At 53.6% G+C, this 17,512-nt stretch overlaps 1 protein-coding gene across 3 annotated transcripts in view; it reads right to left on the bottom strand.

Moving 5' to 3' along the window:
* The window catches only part of NDRG1 (N-myc downstream regulated 1), a 56,773-nt gene extending 46,089 nt beyond the window's left edge, over positions 1–10,684 (bottom strand). For all 3 annotated transcript variants that reach the window (XM_045895843.2, XM_064587853.1, XM_064587854.1), the window contains exon 1: positions 10,530–10,684. The gene's annotated coding sequence lies outside the window, so the exon portion shown is untranslated. The remainder of the gene's footprint in view (positions 1–10,529) is intronic.
* Positions 10,685–17,512: the final 6,828 nt, after the last annotated feature.

The raw sequence follows: 17,512 nt of genomic DNA, 5'->3' as shown, positions 1-17,512 counted from the left end.
CCAGGGGCTCCTACACCGAGGGCAGCCCCACCTGCGGACTCCCCAGGACAGGGAGCCTACCTGTCTTGTTCCCACAGTCGGACCACAACTTGCCTGCTGAATACGTAACAGGTTTGATGCAGCTTAATAGCGATGTCTGTGTTTAAATTCACTCTTAAATCATCACTACACCACAAGAGTGAAAGGACTTCAAACAAGTCTACATGTGCACAGACTCAAGCGCGCACGGGACTTCAGCCCAGTGTGGTTCGCGGCTTCCCGATGCCGGGATCACATCAGAATCTAAGCCTCCACCAGCTCCCTCATTCTCCTTCAGAACAGAGAAGAGACTGATCTCAGCCTTCACGGGTTCCTAAACGTGCTCCTGGGGAAGCCTCTTTGCCCCCAGCCCTCCTTGTCCGTCCTACAACTCAGCTTCCCAGCCCACACGAGGCAGCAGGTCGAAAACTGGCCAGTCTCTCTTAAATACCAAATACTTGAGATTCACTGCTTTTTCTGGAGCCCTTGGGGGCCATGGGGAGGCTCAGTGAGGCCACCAAGAACCATCACAGTGATTCTCCAAACAGGTGTTCTGTCCCCCAGAGGACACGTAGCAATGTCTGAAGATGTTTTCGATGGCCATGACTGGGAGACGCTGCTGGTATCTCGTGGGTGGGGGTCAGGCACACTGCTCATCATCCTACACTGCACAGGGCGGCCCCGCAGCACAATTATCTGGCCTCAGCTGTTAATAGCACCCTGGTCTAGACCAAGGAACATCCATAAGGGCTCTGGGACTCTTGAGATCTGCGGGGAGATTGGATAAAGCAGAGGAAGCTTCTGTACTACGTGTCCCCGGGGAGAGTGGAGTTGCTGTGGGTCCAGGGCAGCCTGTGGCTAATAAATGCAAACTTTCCGGGGCACCTCCATGTGGGTCACTGCCCTGCACTAACCAAGGCGGCCCAAACCCGGGCTGCCGAGGTGCTCTCTGCACCTTGAGCACCCCCACTGGCCCCGACCGCTGGTGTTCAGCCTGCCAGGGGCAGGAAGACAGCTGACTGCTTCCAACCCGATTCTGCTGACTTGGGCTAGCCCAGGGCCAGCCCTTGCCCTGTTCTCCTTTGCTTGAATCAGAAAACCTTGCACACTTTTATTTTAGAACCTGTTTGTCTAAAAGAAATCTTGTAAGGAAACTCAATAAAGAAAAACAGATTTACGGGGGGGGGGGAAGCTGGTGTGCTTTGGGTGACTCCAGGGAAAGGGCCCGGCAGCTCCCAGCAGCCCCCACCATGGGCCCCCACTGCCCCATGCCTCCATGCCCACCCTCGAACACCTTCTGAGTCCCAGGATAGCAGGCTTTGAAACAGTGATTCATTCAGAGATTACTTCCTGTACTAGGTGCTCGCGAGCCCAGCACCAAGCAAAGTGTGACAGTCCTCTCATAACAGTTTTGCTCACAAGACCCTACTATGTGACGAGTCCAGGGCGCGGTCATGGACAGACAGAGCTTTGGCCCACTGAGCTCGCAGTTCTGCATACCCACTAGGCCGTCGTGGCTGCCCATCTCCACACAAGGCCATGCTCTCCTGGACTCACGGGGTCCCACACACCCCCCAACCACCACCACCGCCATCATCATTTTACCAAGGAGGAGGCTGCAGCCCCAGGGGTAGAGGGACAGGCCTGAAATGGCACAGAGCCAGCCGCAGATGGAGTGGCCGGGATGGAGAGGCCTCTGATGCTCACAATTACTGCTTCACCACATTTTTCCTTAAAAAGTTTTTTTCTACAGGCTTCAAATCCATAGCAACAAGGCCCTATGGCCCATTTCAAGGAAGCAGGCGATTTCCTTAGCCAGGAGGGAGGCATGGGTGGGGGGTGACCTGGTTTGGCGTGCTCTGGCTGGTGCCCCTGCCCGCCCCCCCCACCAGGCACCACTTGCCACGCAGGGCCCACACTCAGGGGTCACTTCTTTCAGGCTACCCAAGGTCCCGCTTGGCTCAGCAGGTTCTCTCCCTGGGCTTGAGACCGAATGCTGAATGCCGGTCCCTGCCCCTCTCCCCCACCTCCTGGAAAGTCCCAATGCAGAACGTCAGATCGCAAAGGGCCAAGGTGATCTTTTAGTGCACAGGGTGACAGGGCAAGGACACACAGGGCACAGTAGGTGGGCGCCCGGGTGTCCGACCTCCAGCCCTCTGGGCCCACCTGGCATGACGATGGGTGTGCGGTATCTGCCCACCATGTCTCCAAGAAGCACAGACAGAAGTTCCTCCAGACACGCAATTAGTCAGAGCTAAGATCCCAATCAGGGCTGAAAACCAGGTTCCAGGTCACTACACCAGCTGCCAGACCAGTTCACAGCACCACCTCCTCCTCTCCCACCAGCTCTCCCCAGAAGGAATTTTGAGGAAACCCATGGCAGAAACATGGATGGTCACCAGGAGCTGGGGGAAGACTGGGGGGTCAGACCTGAGCATCATCATTTATTAGCTCTGCAATCCCTACCAAGTTCTCTAGCCTCAGAGACTTAGTTTGCTCATCTGTGAAATGGGTACAACTCCTGCTCCCAGCAAGCAGCAGGGTGGCTTAAAGACTGGAACACAGAATCTGGCACAGTCCCCCTGCCTTAGCCACCAGGGATACATCCCAAGACGCCCAGCGGATGCCTGGAACTGAGACAGTACCAAACACTACACACAGCATTTTTTCCTATATACACATACCTGGGATAAAGGCACAGTGAGAGATGAACAACAATAACCCATAATAAAATAGAGCAATTCTAACAATATACTGTAACAAAAGCTATGTGACTGTGGTCTCCTCTTCTCTCAAAGTATCTTACTGTGCTGTGCTCACCCTGCTTGGCAGGATGGGAGGTGACGTGCCCATGTGACCAGATGGACTGAGGGGAATGATGCAGGCATGTGTCATGGCGGTAGGCTACTGTCGACCTTCTGACGACATATCAGAGGGAAGGTCATCTGCTTGTGGACCTTGGTTGATCACGGGGAGCTGAAACTGTGGATAAGGGGGTAGCTGCTTAAGAAATCAGTGCATTTTCCTTTCCTGGTGGCCTCAGAGACCCAGGGACATCTGTGAGGACAACAGCCTGTGTTTTATACGCCGTGAGTCCCAGAGTCCGCCCAGCAAGGAAGGGGGAGGTCACAGAAGTTGAGCAAGTGCCACATGGCTTTCCAGTGATCAGACCCAATGCACCACCATGGGGGTCTTCCTTCCATTAGCGACGTCGGTCAATGAGTAACAAGGGCCTGAGGGGAGCTGGGCGAATACCTTTCCAGTTCAGTAGACCCAGGAGACAGTCAGCAATTAGTTGGACCTCCTGGGTTCCCAGGGAAGCCAAGACTGGCATTTGCCCAGAGAAGGGAAGACCATGACCCCGAGGATCTGGGAGGGCAGTGGGCAGAGTTATGTTAGGTAATGTGGGGCCCCCGGAAAATTGTTAACCAGTCACAGGGACCGGGAAGGGACACTCAGAACATGTGACTCTCAAAAGCCCTGATGGAGCAGCAGCCCTGGCCGAGGAGTCAGGGCACAGAAAGCCTGCCGCTCTGCTGCCACAGGACTTTGACCAAGCATCCATCCCCTCCCTGGGGGCCTCAGCTTCCCCACCTGCAAAATAGCCTGCGTGCGCGCTACGGACATCACATGGTCCATGAGAAACTTGGGGCCAAGGGGAGCCCAGGTGGGAACGTGCTATACCCAAATATGAAAGGGTCCTGCCCATCTCCGTCCTGCCTGGATCCACCCAACCCAGCACAAATGGCCACAGACATGCCAGGACAAGAGCACCAGAACGACGTCTTAGGTGTTCACCGGACTCCGAATTCCATTACTTCCTCTGAGCTTCTCAGGACCCAGAGGCAGGCACCACCGTGATCACCATGTGACAGATAGGGAAACTGGAGCACAGAGCAGTGAAGAAATGTGCCCCGAGCCGCCAAGCATCAAGCGAGCCCAGGGTCAAGCAACCTTAAAGGAGAAAGTTGACCATGAAATCAGCTGGGTCTATATATACACATACTGTGTGCCCACCCGCCGTCCAGGTAGGACGTTCTAAGGATGAGCCGCCTGTGATCAGGAGCCTTTCCAGTGTGAGTCAGCTGAGGGAGTCCCATGCTTCTCCTCCACCTTGCACAGTCCCACAGGGCCGCCAGGAGTAGGCCCAGGCTCTGGACAGAGTCTGCATCCTAGACTTTCCCACTCGCCCTCATAATGCCCAGAAAGGCTTCGTTTTTAGCTCTCCCCCAAGGCGCCTTCCTTTTTAAGTAGGCTCCACGCCCAATAAGGCACCCAATGTAGGCCTGGAACTCATCACTCAGATCAAGACCTGAGCCGAGATCAAGAGTCAGACACTTCACTGAGCACCCAGGCACCCCAGGGTGGCTTCCTGACACAGCAGTTTCGATACTTTGAAAAAGTCTTTCCTGCCCTGCCTTGTTCTATTTGCTCCTCACGGAGGTCCCCGGCAGAAGGTGGATAGTATCACCCCAGCTTACAGATGGGTAACCTGAGGCTCAAAAGCAAAGGCCCACATGACTTCCAAAAGGCCGAGACCCGCTCCTTGGACGTGGGTACAAGTGTGGCGAGCAGGGGCGGGCACATGGCAGCCTCCTGGTTGCCTTTAGTAAAGCAGAGGAAGAGGCAAACCAGGAAGCATTGTTGACAAGCTTGCATCGATTGTGATTGTCAGCAACTGGCCCAGATTTTGTCCCCTCCATAACACGCCCGGTTTCAAAGCCACATGAAAGTGGTGTTCTTTCCAGCACACTGGGCTCTTTATAGAACAGAATGGAAAAGGGGGGAGCACAGGGGTGGAAATCAATGTGTGCAGCTGCTGTTTTGGCATAGCATCTTCCCCGGATACTGCAATCCCCGAAGGTTCCGGAATAGCCCATGTCTGCATGAACCTCAAGGAAAGCAGACTTGGGGTATGCCCTGGATACCCCGGCCTTACTGTGGATAAATGCTTTGTTTTCTCTTTTGCCAAGGCGACTGTGATGTCAAGCTACAAGGCAGTTCGTGGGTTCTCTTGCTGTTTTCTAGACCTTTTGAAACTCAAGGCTCTGGGGAGGGTGAAGAGGTTGGTGGTCCTAACTCTCCATGTTTTTCTTATGTAATCAGACAATATGGAAGATCCTACTGGTCCTTCAAGAAAGTTCCCCAGTTTAGGGGAATGGAAGTCAAGAACAGGGCTCTTAAAGTCAATAAAATGGTACAAATACCATGCAGAGGGGACAACCAGACTAGAAATTCCTGGAGGGCCCCCTTCCTGCTTTGCATGGAGCCTGAACCTCAGCAACATTCAAGGAATTGCTTGATGCCAAAACAATGAAAAAGGAAATCTTCCAAAAGAAGGCAAACCCCGGCTACACTCATTCCCTGGATACAAGGCCAGAGCTGAAATGGGACCACCTGTGTTAACCAGAGCACAGAACTAGCCAGGGGGTCCGGGACACAGAGCAGGAAGAGAGAAGGGATGCCAATCCATCACCGTCCACACCCTCTCTGCAACACCTGGGGATCTTCCTGAAGGTGTTCAGTGGAGTCTTGGCAGCCTGATCCATTTGTTTGGCAGAGAGAAGACCGTCTGAGGGGTCAGGCAGAATAATGGGAAGTCCGAAGGAGGACACTGATGGGTTTCAAGGATCTTTCTGCAAATCTGCAGGACAAGCGTGAGAGCTGTCCTGGATGGTCTGTAAAATAATTTGTTGAAAGCCCACAAACGGAGCGATGGTTAGCATAGGACATGGAAATAGACTTTTCCTACAAAACCCTTTGTCCCAGAGATGGGATGATTGCCACACTGACAGGATCCTTGCCTGAAATGGTCTCGCTGTTTCCGCAATCTGGATGGCCTTCCAATCTTTCCTACACGAGATGGCCCAAGTTATTTCCTTCGTAAATGGAGGGTTTCTTCTGACCAACATTGATCGAGTGCCTACTACGCGCCAAGTTCTCAGGTCTACAGGAAAAGGTAAGTAGAGACTCAGCCCAGAACGATCCAAGGAAGGCACCCACGGCCGCATGTCAGCCTGGAGGGGAAAGCCAGGGAGGGCTTTCTGGAGAGAAGTGGCCAGTTCAGTGCTTGGAAAGGAGAGGAAGAGGAGGCCAGGGTTCCCAGCTGGGAGTCCTCAGAACTGCATACCTCTGAAGCTCATACCCACATGTGGGTGGTGCCCAGAGAGCTGCATAGAATCTTCTCAGAGCCAAGGGAGTAGAGCTGGGATTGAGATGGGGAACAAGATGGAGCTCTGGTCCCCATCTACCCCTTTGAGCAGAGTTGCACAGGGTTGTAAAATTCACAATTGTACTGAGGTTTCCATGAATTTAAGAGAAGAAAAACTATAAAATAAAAGATGAACTCCTCAACAGGCCATTCAAGGCCCCCAGACACTAACGAGTCTCATCTCCTACCACCTCAGCTAGAGGAACATCGTTGGACTGGAAAAGCGTAGACACAGAGCCTGTGCATAATTTCCCTGAGGGGAGCTCATCTCATCTCTCAGGACATCCACCTCCAACAAGCCTGGGCTGGCATAGCAGGAGGCCAAGAGGGTATTAGGGAACTCACCTCCGCCTGAGCAGCACAGACTGCCTTCCATCCATCTCTTGTCTCCAAATGGAAGGAGAAAGAACAAGTAGAAAGGCAGGCCTGGGACTAGACTGGGGTCAGGGAGGTAGGAAGGGCCACATGAAATGAATCCAGGAAACCAAGTTCATGCTTCAAAGACAGGTCCAGAAGGGTCTGGGGAGCCCTGAAGGTTGAAACTGGAGGGAAAAGGTCCAGGGTGGCCCACCTGGAACAGGACCCCACTCACTTGATTCTAGACAAGCAAGTCACCTGCCCTACCTCAGTTTGCTGACCTGAGAAATGGCAAGAATGTCTCCTATCTCAACTGAATGAGGTGACGAGCTGACACCACAAGACACCTGAGCCAGGGAAGAGCTGCTTATGGAGCACCAGGGTGTGGTAACACAGAAGTATCCGATACTCTGGACTCTCCTCTCCTTTCCCTCCCCCCAATCATTCTGGAGCAGATGTCCTCAACTCCCTACCCCTAATCCAACCTAGGGAGCTTCGAAATGGTGCAGATTCCTGGCCCCTCCCAGACTTACTGGGCCTGTAAATCTGCATTTCAAACAAGGGTCTCATGACATTTTTATGCAGTCTGCATAAGCTTAGTTCTTTTGGAAGAACTTCAAGAAGCAAAACACGAGTTCGGCCCCTGCAGGCACTTTCACTGGCATGGGTAAGCTTAGGACAAAAGTCCTGGACACTGACTGCCAAGGAAATGCCTTAAGAAACGGAATTTGTGGGACTCATTGACAGCAAATACCTACATGGTGTCCCCACGTGCCAGGCACTGTTCTCTGCTCTTTCCATTATTAATTCAGTTAATATTTACATGTTCCCATGAGACAGTGTCTGTTATTCCCATTTTACCAGAGAGGAAGCTGAGGCACGGAGCTCCTGATCACATCTCTGGACTTTTCATTCTAGCTTTTTCCGGTCACCCCAACATGCCGTCATGAGAAGGAACAAAGGCTTGGGTGTCTGCCTCTCTGGGTTCAAAGTCTGGCTCTCCCACCTTTAGCCATGTGGACACGAGAAAGTCTCTTAAATTCCCTCAGGCTCATTTTTCCCATCTACTCAATGGAGCCAATAAGGATCAGGCAGAGCTCTGGCCAGGATGACAGGGGGAGAGGGGATGCAGCAGCTGACTAGGAGGGAGAATGTCCTGCCCCTCCCTGCCCCCTCCCAGCCTGAGTCAGGCCTCCTCCCAGACAGTCTTAGATGCTGACTCATCATCCTGGCTTCCTCTCTGAGGCACAGGGACTTTGAGTCACGCCTTGGATGGGATTCTCTGGAGTTGGGTCCCAAGGAAGAAGTGCAGCTTCAGGCCACCAAAAAAACACAATGCGATCTTTCTTCCCCATCCATACCAAGACAAGCTCAGGCCAGGACATTTTGGTGAGTCTGGTGGGGAGCCCCCAGCTCTGTTCAGATCTAAGGTCCAACCTGGAGGGGGCAGCCAGAATCCAGTCAACCCCCCTCAGCAGGGCTGCAGCCCTTGCTCACTGGACTGATTCTGCTAAGGTCTCAAGAACACCTGATTGACACTAAATAAATAAATAATCACCACATTCTGCCTGGAAAGTTTCCTCACCAAGAAACTCACTGAAGACCCAATGTCTGTTTGCCCCTCTCATAGCAGAGGGGCAACAATCAAGACCAAGAACCCCTTTCACCACCTTCAGTCCCAACCAGAGGGGTCTGGAGGGCCAAGTTCCAGCTCTGGTTCAGCCTTGGCAAGTCATACCCTGTCTCTGGGCCTCAGCTTCCCTCTGTAAAACGGGAAGACATTGTATCAGGAACGCGTGTGAGTTTTTTATTCCATCCCAAATTATCAGACCAACTGTTAGTAATCCTGGATTTGCTTATTGCTCCAGGAGATCCCCCTCTGGGGAGGGAAGACCCCAACAGGTGCTGGAAGGTCTCCCTGGAAAGCGAAATCAAACAACCACCACCCTGAAGGTCAACTCTGCCTGCTCCAGACTCCACCCAAGAGATTACAGGGGAATGAGGTAGAGGGAAGGAGCCATTCAATTCATCCAATGCATGTATTTGAACTCGCTCTCAAGTGCCAGGCCCTGGGCCAGGTACCAGGTTACGGGGTGAGGCAAGCAAAGCCTTCCTTCTCACCCTCTTGTGGGGGACAAGGTCCCACAAAACTAAGAGGTCACAGGTCAGGGGACACCCCGGATTTCACTGCTTACACCAGAGCACTGTCCCTCTGAAAGTTACCCATCACTTCCAGATGACCTCTACCTCCCCGTACCCTGGACCCCCACTCCTGTGCCACACCAGCACTTACCCCTTCAACCTGCATTTCTCCCCCTGAATGGGAGAGTCCCTTGAAGGCAGGGGCTGGGGTTTGCACTCTCTGTGCCTTACTTATTTCAATTCACATTTGTGAAAGTCAGTAAAGACTCCCAGTTTTCGGTGCAGGAGGTGGGGCTGGTGGGCTTGCCTTCAAACTGCATTTTCATAGCAAGAGCACAGTCTGTATTTCGACACTTGGTTCATTTGAGGTGGCTGAGAACATTAAGTATGGCTGATGGACATTAGAATGAGAGACAATTAGAAGAGAATAAAGCTCTCTTGCGTGGCCAGGGGCTGCACTCCGTTTGAATCTTCAACCTTTTCCCAGTAACTTAAAGGAAGCAAAGGAACTGAAGTGCCCAGGACATCTGTGAAGAAGGCCTGAGCCTGAACCTTCCCCAACCAGATTTCTCTCCCCCACCGGCTGCCAGGCACCTCCCCCTTCCCAGCCACAGAGGGGTGCTGCCCCTGACCCACAGGAACATCTGACAGAAGAGGCGACAGACTGGAGAGAGTGGCTGGGGCGGGGGGGGGGGGGGGGGGGGGGGGGGGGGGGGCAGTGAAGGAAAAGATCCACTAAATCCCAGCTTCAGCCACTAAAGTGACAGAGGGGGTGACAGCGCATTTCCCCCCAGCCCACCACTCTCCACCTGCCCTGCCCTCCTCGCCCCAGGCAGAATCAGAGACCTCAGATCTCCAGGAACAGCGGAGCAATTCCACTGTTCTTCCCCCAGGAGGGCAGGAGAGGCGGGTCCCGGAGGCTGGGAGACGAGCGGGGGAGGTGGGCGGAGGCGAAAATGACGCCACTCGCAGTCCTGGCCAGCGCTGGGCCGTCACTTGCCCACAGGACCCCTCTGGACCAGGCCACCTCTTCGGGCGCCGCCACAGCGCCAACCCCGGGCCACCTCAGGGGGAGCACCCTGCCCAGCGGCGCTGGCCAACAGTGGCTCCCGCGCATTTGGCACGCACTGTGACACACTCCGACCCTCCCCCTGCAGCACACGCGCGCGCGCGCACACACACACACACATACACAGACACCCCACCCTGGCTTCGAGGCGGAATCGGCCCCCGCCCCTCAGATGCACATCGGTTCAGGGCTCAGTCTGGAAACCAGACACACCCACGCCCCTTTCTCCAGCCTCAGCTCGCCGCTCTCCCCTACGCACCTCCTTTCTACACACGCACGCTCAAACCCTCCTAACCCAGACACCCCACTCCGAGGATACACCCCACCCCGACACACACACGCGCGCGCGCGCGCACACACACACGCACTCTCCCAGGCCCTCCTCGGGCTCCCACTTCCAGTGCGCTCTCAGGCCTGCGGCGCCAGCTGGGACTCCGGGGTGGCGTTGGGAAGCGCGACGAAGGTGTTCCCCGGCCGGCTCTCCACCCCTCCCCGAAACCCAAGATCCCACTTTCCCAGCTGGGGAAAGGTGAGCGCGGACCTCTCTTTTCTTCCTCCTCTTCGCTCACCGAAAACCCCCCATTCCAGCGGCGGCCGCGCCCCCAAAGCCCCTCCCTGCGCCCGCGCCGCAGGGTCGCCACGCACTTGCAGCTCTAGGGGCCACAAAGCCGCAGCAGCACCCCCGTTAGATCGAGCCCTCCCCGCCCGGCGCGAGGAGGGGTTCGGGCTCACCTAAGGTACAGAGAGAAAGGCAAACGGAGCCGGAGCTTGGCCGGAGGCGCGGCGGCCAGCGGGCGCGGAGGAGAGCGGCGAGGACGGCCGTGCGCTCGGCAGCCCGCGCGAGGAGCCCGGCGAGGTTTGTTTATGCCCGGGCGGCGGGCGACTTTATAGGCGCCGCGGCCCCGCCCCGCGCTCGCCCCGCCCCGGCCTTCCGGAACCGCACACCGCGGGGACACACCCCTTGCCGCTCCCTCCTCCCGGGCGCGGTTCCCGCTCGCGCCAGCGCGCGGGGCCGGGCCGGGCCGGGCAGAGCGCGCCGGGCGCCCGCCGGAGCCGCCGCCTGTTGCGCAAGCCCTGGTAGGGGCGCGGCCGGGAAGGGCCTCCGGGCTCCGGCTGCGGTGCGGCGGGGCGGTCGGCTCCCTCGCCCGGAAGGCCAAGGCCTCCGCGTGTGCAGTGGGCGCGTGTGCCCTGGGGATGCGTCTGTGTGCTCGCGCGTGGGCATGTGCGTGCTCGTGCGTGTGCATGTGCCGTGTTCACTGTGTGACCGAAGGGCCCCATCTCGGTCTCAGAGTTTCTTGAGTCACGCCACGCCCTGACATCCCTTGTGGGCGACTCCCTACTTCCTCCAAGTCTCAAGATCTTAGCTCCTGAGCCCCATTTAACTGCCTTCCCGCGGCTGCGTCCTTGGCTTCCCGGGAGCAGCTCCCAGCGATTCTCACTTCTTGCCCCTTTCTTGTTGCATCATCTCTCCGCTGAAATCCTTGCTCCCACTGAATCTTGTCCATCTTGTTCACCCCATCCGCCCGCCCCTCTCCTCCCCAGTTCCAAGCCCACCAGTCCTAGTCCTTTCCCTCCCTCCCGCAGCCTTCTCCCCTTCCCCCAGAGCCCTGGCTGGGAGGAGCCTCACCCCTTAGTCTGCTGCCTCCCAGAACTTGTCAGAGCACACTTTCCACACTTAGCTGCCCTTCTCTGCTGCCTTGTTTTTGTTTAAAGATGACCTCCGTGTTCTCAACCCACACTGCGTATTAGAATTCCCAGAGGAACTTTTTTTTTTTTTTAATAAAGGTGCATACCAGGTCTCCATCCTAGGCCAGTTTTATCAGAACCTCAGGGAGTGCAGAGGAGGAATTGGGGTGTTTTAAAAGCTCTCTAGGTGGTTCAGATGTGCAGCCAGGTGAGAACCACTGCACTGGAGGAACATCATTTTATAAGTAAAGGAAGACCTTGTCACCGTCCCCAGGCCCCTGCCAGGACTTGTATCTGCAGGCTCAAATGCCCTTCCCCCACCCTCCCTCTTCTGGCTAATGATAAACCTGTTCCCTCCACCAGCCCATGCTTTGCTAAGGCAAGGGACCTGGCTCTCTGTGCATCCCATTTGCCTCCATAGGCCCTGACATTTACTTATCCTGTCATTCCACAAATACTTATTGAGCCACTGCCATGAGCCAGGCTCTGTGCTCAGCCACTGGGAAAAGGACTGAAGAGGCAAAGTCCTTCCCCTCAGGAGCACAGCATGGGAGACTGAGTCTGTTTCCCCATCCACACAACAAGAAGGCTACACTGAGCTCATTCATTCCATATCTGGATCAAGCACCTACCATGTCCAGGTACTGTCCTAGATACTAAAAATATGGTCATAACAAAAAGTTGCTCTATGGGAACCCCGACTTTCCAGAAGACAATGAGTTCAGGGGAGGGAAGGTGCCAGAGGCATGGAGAGGAGAAAAAGAAGAATTGTAACCACGGAGGAGTAGAATTTCAGCGAGCAGCAGAGTACTAAAACCGGGTTGAGAGGAGATGGTTGCAGAGTCCAGATCCACTTGGAGATGTTGAGGAAGGTGCCACTGGATCCCACACCCCTTCTCCTATAGGTCCAGAACAGCCAATTTCCCCTCGTGCTGTACCATGTTGTTTCGTCCACTGAGCACCAGATGAAACCATGTTCTTGTACCCAAGGTGGCCACACTAGAAGAAAGACTGACTTTGGCACAACTCTGGATGCACGCACGTGTGGAAGATGCCCATCCTCCAGAGCGACCCTGGGAGCGGAGAGCCGCCCACCACACCCCCACATCCCCCGGCCCAGACCAGCTGAGGCAGCAAAAGTGCTTGGAGCCAAATGTGGGTGCAATTGAATTGAGCTGTTTAAATTATTTCTTTTTCTCACTGGTCAGCAACAGAATTAGATTTGCTTAGTAAATGAGCATATGCTGCAAATCCATCATGGGATGAGATTAGAGTTTCTGGACTCATGGCCTCTGGAAATTTCTATTTAGCAACACCTTAGATTTGATCATAGACTATCTCGACTAAAAGGACCATAGGATTCATCTATTCCCAACCTTCTTGCTTGGAATTCATGGGTACTCAGGGTTGAGAGAGACCCAAGAGAAAGCTGGAGTTCTTCTGCTTCCAACACTGAGGATCTGTGGTAGCTTGGGCAGTTACTTCACCTCTCTGCATTTCTGTCTCCCCACATGCACCCATAGCAAATGGGTTAGCAAGGCCACCAGACCTTCCCACCACAATTCAGGAGCCCGAGGCTGCGGTCCCATATTTTCTTCCTGTTAAGATGAGAAAATGTCCCTGAATAGCCAGCATCTCCCAGCTTCAGGACTGGGCCCCCCCTCCATCCTCCAGAAAACACATCTCCCTCCCTTCTGGATCATTCTAATCAATAAGTACACATTCACTACAATTCACGACCCATCCTATTATCCCAGCTGCCCTCTGGTTACTGTAGCCCTATTCCTCTCCCCCATTTCCTCCACCAAACTACTCTAAATAGGTGTCTATACACATCTCTCCACCTCCTTATGCCCCCTTCCTTTTACTTTTAAGTATTTATCAAGTTTCTGGACAAATAATTCTGCCAACCTTGTTAGGAAAAACAATCGCCTTCCCTATCCTCCCCGCCTCACTGGCTCTACATCCAGAGGCAAGTGCTTGGATTTCCTGCCTCAGCCTCATCATCAAAAAAACAAAAAAAGAAGCAAACCAAAAAACACATAGTAATAGAGTTAACTCTCCTACGGTCACTGTGGGAAATACATGAACTAACACATGTGAAGTGCCTAGAACAATGCGTGGCACATAAGAAATTCTTGCTCTTGATAAAATGTTAGGGACCATCATCATCTTCATCACGGTCATCATCCCAGCCCATCTTCCCTGACATCTTGCATAGTACCCACTTCATACAGAAATCCAGTAAGTATTGGTTGAGTAAGTGAGCAGATGCAAGTGCTTCTGTCTGAATTGTCCCTACTTTGCGCAGCCTTGTTTGGACTTTGTCGAGAGGGGAAGGGATCTTTCTCCTTGCTTCAGGAGTCCACATGGGAGGACCTCCATGTGTGGACTCCACTGTAAATTCTCCCAGTACTCCGCTGTAAATTCTCCCAGTACTCCGAGAGCACGCCTACTCTATGATATCCAGCTGTGAGCCATGGGGGGGGAAAGTGCAAAGGAACAATTCCACCGGAGGCTGGATGTTAGCTTATGCTCAGGGCACATAATAACCCTTGACTTTGAATAAACTAAGAGGAATACAACTTTGGCCCCATAGAAGGTCAGTTTCTCTTTACTCCTGGTTTGTAATAGTTTCTCAGAGCTGCTGTAATGTGTCACCACAAACTGGGCGGCTTGAAACAACAGAAATGTATTATCCCATAGTCCTGGAGGCCTAGAGTCTACAAGCAAGGTGTCAGCAGAGTCCTGCTCCCTCTGAAGGCTCTAGGGAAGAATCCTTCCTTGGACACGGCGTTCCCAGCTTCTGGTGGGTGCCGGCAGGCCTTGATGTCTCTCGGCTGGTGGTCGCGTCATTCCGATCCCTGCCTCTGTCATGACATGGCCTTCTCCGTGGCCGTTTCCATCTCCAGCTCTTCTCTTCGAATAAAGGCACCAGGGAGATTGAATTAAGGGCCCACCCTAATCCAGTATGACCTCATCTTACCCTAACTAATTACATCTGCAAAGACCTCATTGCTGAGTAAGGTCACATTCTGAGGTTCCCGGTGGAAATGAATTTCAGGGGGACAGGATTCACCCCAGTATGTGGCTAATGCATGTTTCACAAATATTTGTAGCGTATTTGCAGAAAGACCTGCTTCTTGGCCCAAGGATGCTTTCAGAGGGTCTCACAGGGGCTCCTGCCTGGCTTTCCTGCTTTTGTCCTCTGCCCCTCCCCAGTTCCCTGTGGCCCTTGCTTGGCTGTCATCTTGAGCAACCGTATCATGGCCCCTGCCTAATTAAGGCTTCTACTGCTCCAGTGGCCTGCCAAGCCCACCACCCCCTCCCTGGGTGGCCGTGGCCTTGCAGATGCCCCCGCACCTCCCTCCCCCAGGCTCTGGGTTACTCAGCGCTTGCCCTCTGAACCTTTGCCCACACTGTTTCTCCTTCCAGAAAGCCCCCCACGCCTCCTTTTCCTCTGGGGATTTTGTTTACTAGGGGAAAACCCTAGGATTACTCACTCCCCATGTCGCCTCTCTTCCTTCCTGCCCATCTCTCCCTGAAGTTAGGCACATGGGGTGCCTGGCATTGTCAATGACTGGGGAGTGGACGTGACCTGTGTCACTTTGGATGGCAACTTTATTTTTTTTTTTTAAGATTTTATTTATTTATCTGTCAGAGAGAGAGAGAATGCGCACAAACAGGCGGAGCAGCGGGCAGAGGGAGAAGCAGGCTCCCCACTGAGCAAGGAGCCGGATGCGGGACTCGATCACAGGACACTGCGATCATGACCTGAGCCACCCAGGTGTCCCCAGATGACAACTTTAATAGCCAGCATGTGATTCACCTTGCTCTCGTGGTACTGTGACAAGCAATGCCCCAGATAGTGTGGGTTCCATCCCTTGGGGCCTGGCAGGAGGAGACATGGAGCAGAGCCCCCCCACCTCTCTGCTGACTCAAAGTAGGTATGTGACATGGGGAAGAAGTAAACTGCCACTAGGACTTTGAGCGGGCTTGTCGCTGCAGCTGCTACAGCAGATCCATGTCCACTGACTAGATCCGTGTCCTCCCAGGCCACGCCAAATGTCAACTCTTCCAGGAAAGCTCTCTTGTTCTTCTCCAACCAGATTCATTTTTCAAATTCAGTGCATAGCTGTCAAGCATTCACAAGCCTTTCAAGCACACTGTGAGGTTCAGGAACAAAGGGATGAATAAAACAATGGCACGCCTATGTGCTTGCAGGTGTCCTCAGGTAAGCACAGAGGGTCTTAGAAGACTTCATGATCCGAGAGTCTTGCCTGCTCTGGAAGGTCTGGAAGAACCCTCCTGGAAAAGGGATATCTGAAGCAGGCAGCCACGAGATGAGACATGGGTGGGGAGCATGACCTCACCCCCTTCTGTTCTTGGAATGTTGCATGTTTTCCTTTCTTTCGTTAGTCAGAACGCCTTAGTGTACATTTGGCATACATACAATTTCAAATGGCTGAAGCAATCAAAAGAAGGGCATGGCTATGGTCTCCTGTAGCAGTGAAGTCCGGTGGAGATTGGCTTCAGGCACAGCGGGACCCAGGGCCTGACGTCACCAGGCCCCTGCCTCTCTAGTTCTCAGTATCTCTCAGAGTCATTTACTCCAAGTTAGCTTTGTTCTCAGGCAAGTCCTTTCTAGATTCCATCAGAAGGTTATCAGGGAACTGCAGGTCAATGAGCTAGAGAATTCCTCATTTCTGAGGAGGGCAGAGCCCTGGGAAATCTTTCCTCCTTTTCTCTGAGAGGCCATGGGAGCTGTGAGGAGCCCAAATGTATGCTTGGCAGGCACTCCTCCTAAAATTGTTGGCCCTTAGCCCTCCGCCCACTTTCCTGGCCTGACCAACCTACCTTCACCACCACCGCCACCCGCTGCACCTTCCAGTTAGACCTGACCGCCTCCCCCGGCCGGTCACGCCGGGCACCTTCACACTTTGTGTCTTGGCTTGTATCTCTGCAGGGCAGAGCACACGGCCAACAGGGGCAGTGGCTCCGCTCTCTTGGGAACACTCCAACTTGCACAGGGCAGGCAAGACTTAAGTGATGTCTGCTGACTGAATGTAAGCAAGGAGGGAAGGAAGAGGGGAAGGAGGAAAGGGCTTTCAACGTATGTACAATCATCTTACAACTACTATTGCTTATCAGATTTCGTTTGCTCCTTAGCACTTTCAAAACTTTAATCTGCTCCTTTTTCCTCCGAGACTGCATTCCCCTTCCCCATAGAGGTGCTCACTGATGTTCCGAAACGCTTGTGTTGGAGAAGTTAAACCTGAGCCTAAGTCTCCCCACTGGCTCCTGACCGATGAGCCCCACCCACCCACCATCACCTGGAACCTGGATCAAGAAATGCAAAAGGATTTTGTAGTAACCATGAAATTGACTTGCCAACCAGATCCAGGAAGAAACATCACATGACTTTGCATTCCTTGTGTTAAAGAAAGTGAAGCTCAGTCAGCCCCCCTCTGCTGGACCTAGTGTTGAATTCCATCTTGGTCAATAAATTATCCTGCCCGATGTTATTACAATTAGGAAGGCAAGTCTGTTGCCTCCCCCCCCCCCAACACACACACACTTGCAGTGCTTTCTGAAGCTAAACCGAAATGACTCTCAGGTTCACCCCTTGCTAGGAGCCTCCTAAACCACAACTCAATGGTAACACTGATTCTGCAAGGTCTCTTGCTCCTTCTTTCTGGACAGAAACTGACATTTTCATCCGGCCCAGGCTTTCTAGCAATGTGTGCCTTTGATCACCACCAGGATCAAATTCAAGAGCAGGAGTCTCTGCAATCTACCCCCCACTCCGGGGAGCACAGAGCAAGCATTCACCCTGCAGACTGCAAGGGATCAGATGATAGAGCTGTGTGTGTACAGGGGAAGGTGGGCCAAAGCAAGAGAAGTTAGTATTATTTTCAAAGTACAAGAAATCCAAGGCCTAGCTATCCTGTTCCTTAAAGAAGGGAGGACTATGGAGGGGAAACCAATATGCCCTTACTCAATCTGGTGAGGGTCAATGAGTTCACCTG

The sequence above is a fragment of the Mirounga angustirostris genome, unplaced genomic scaffold (genome assembly GCF_029215605.1).
Source record: "Mirounga angustirostris isolate CCGP_5_RB_7025 unplaced genomic scaffold, mMirAng1.0.hap1 SCAF_4, whole genome shotgun sequence".
Classification (NCBI taxonomy): Eukaryota; Metazoa; Chordata; class Mammalia; order Carnivora; family Phocidae; genus Mirounga; species Mirounga angustirostris.
The sequence above is the reverse complement of the archived record's forward strand: the minus strand, read 5'-3'. Positions and strand labels throughout refer to the sequence as shown.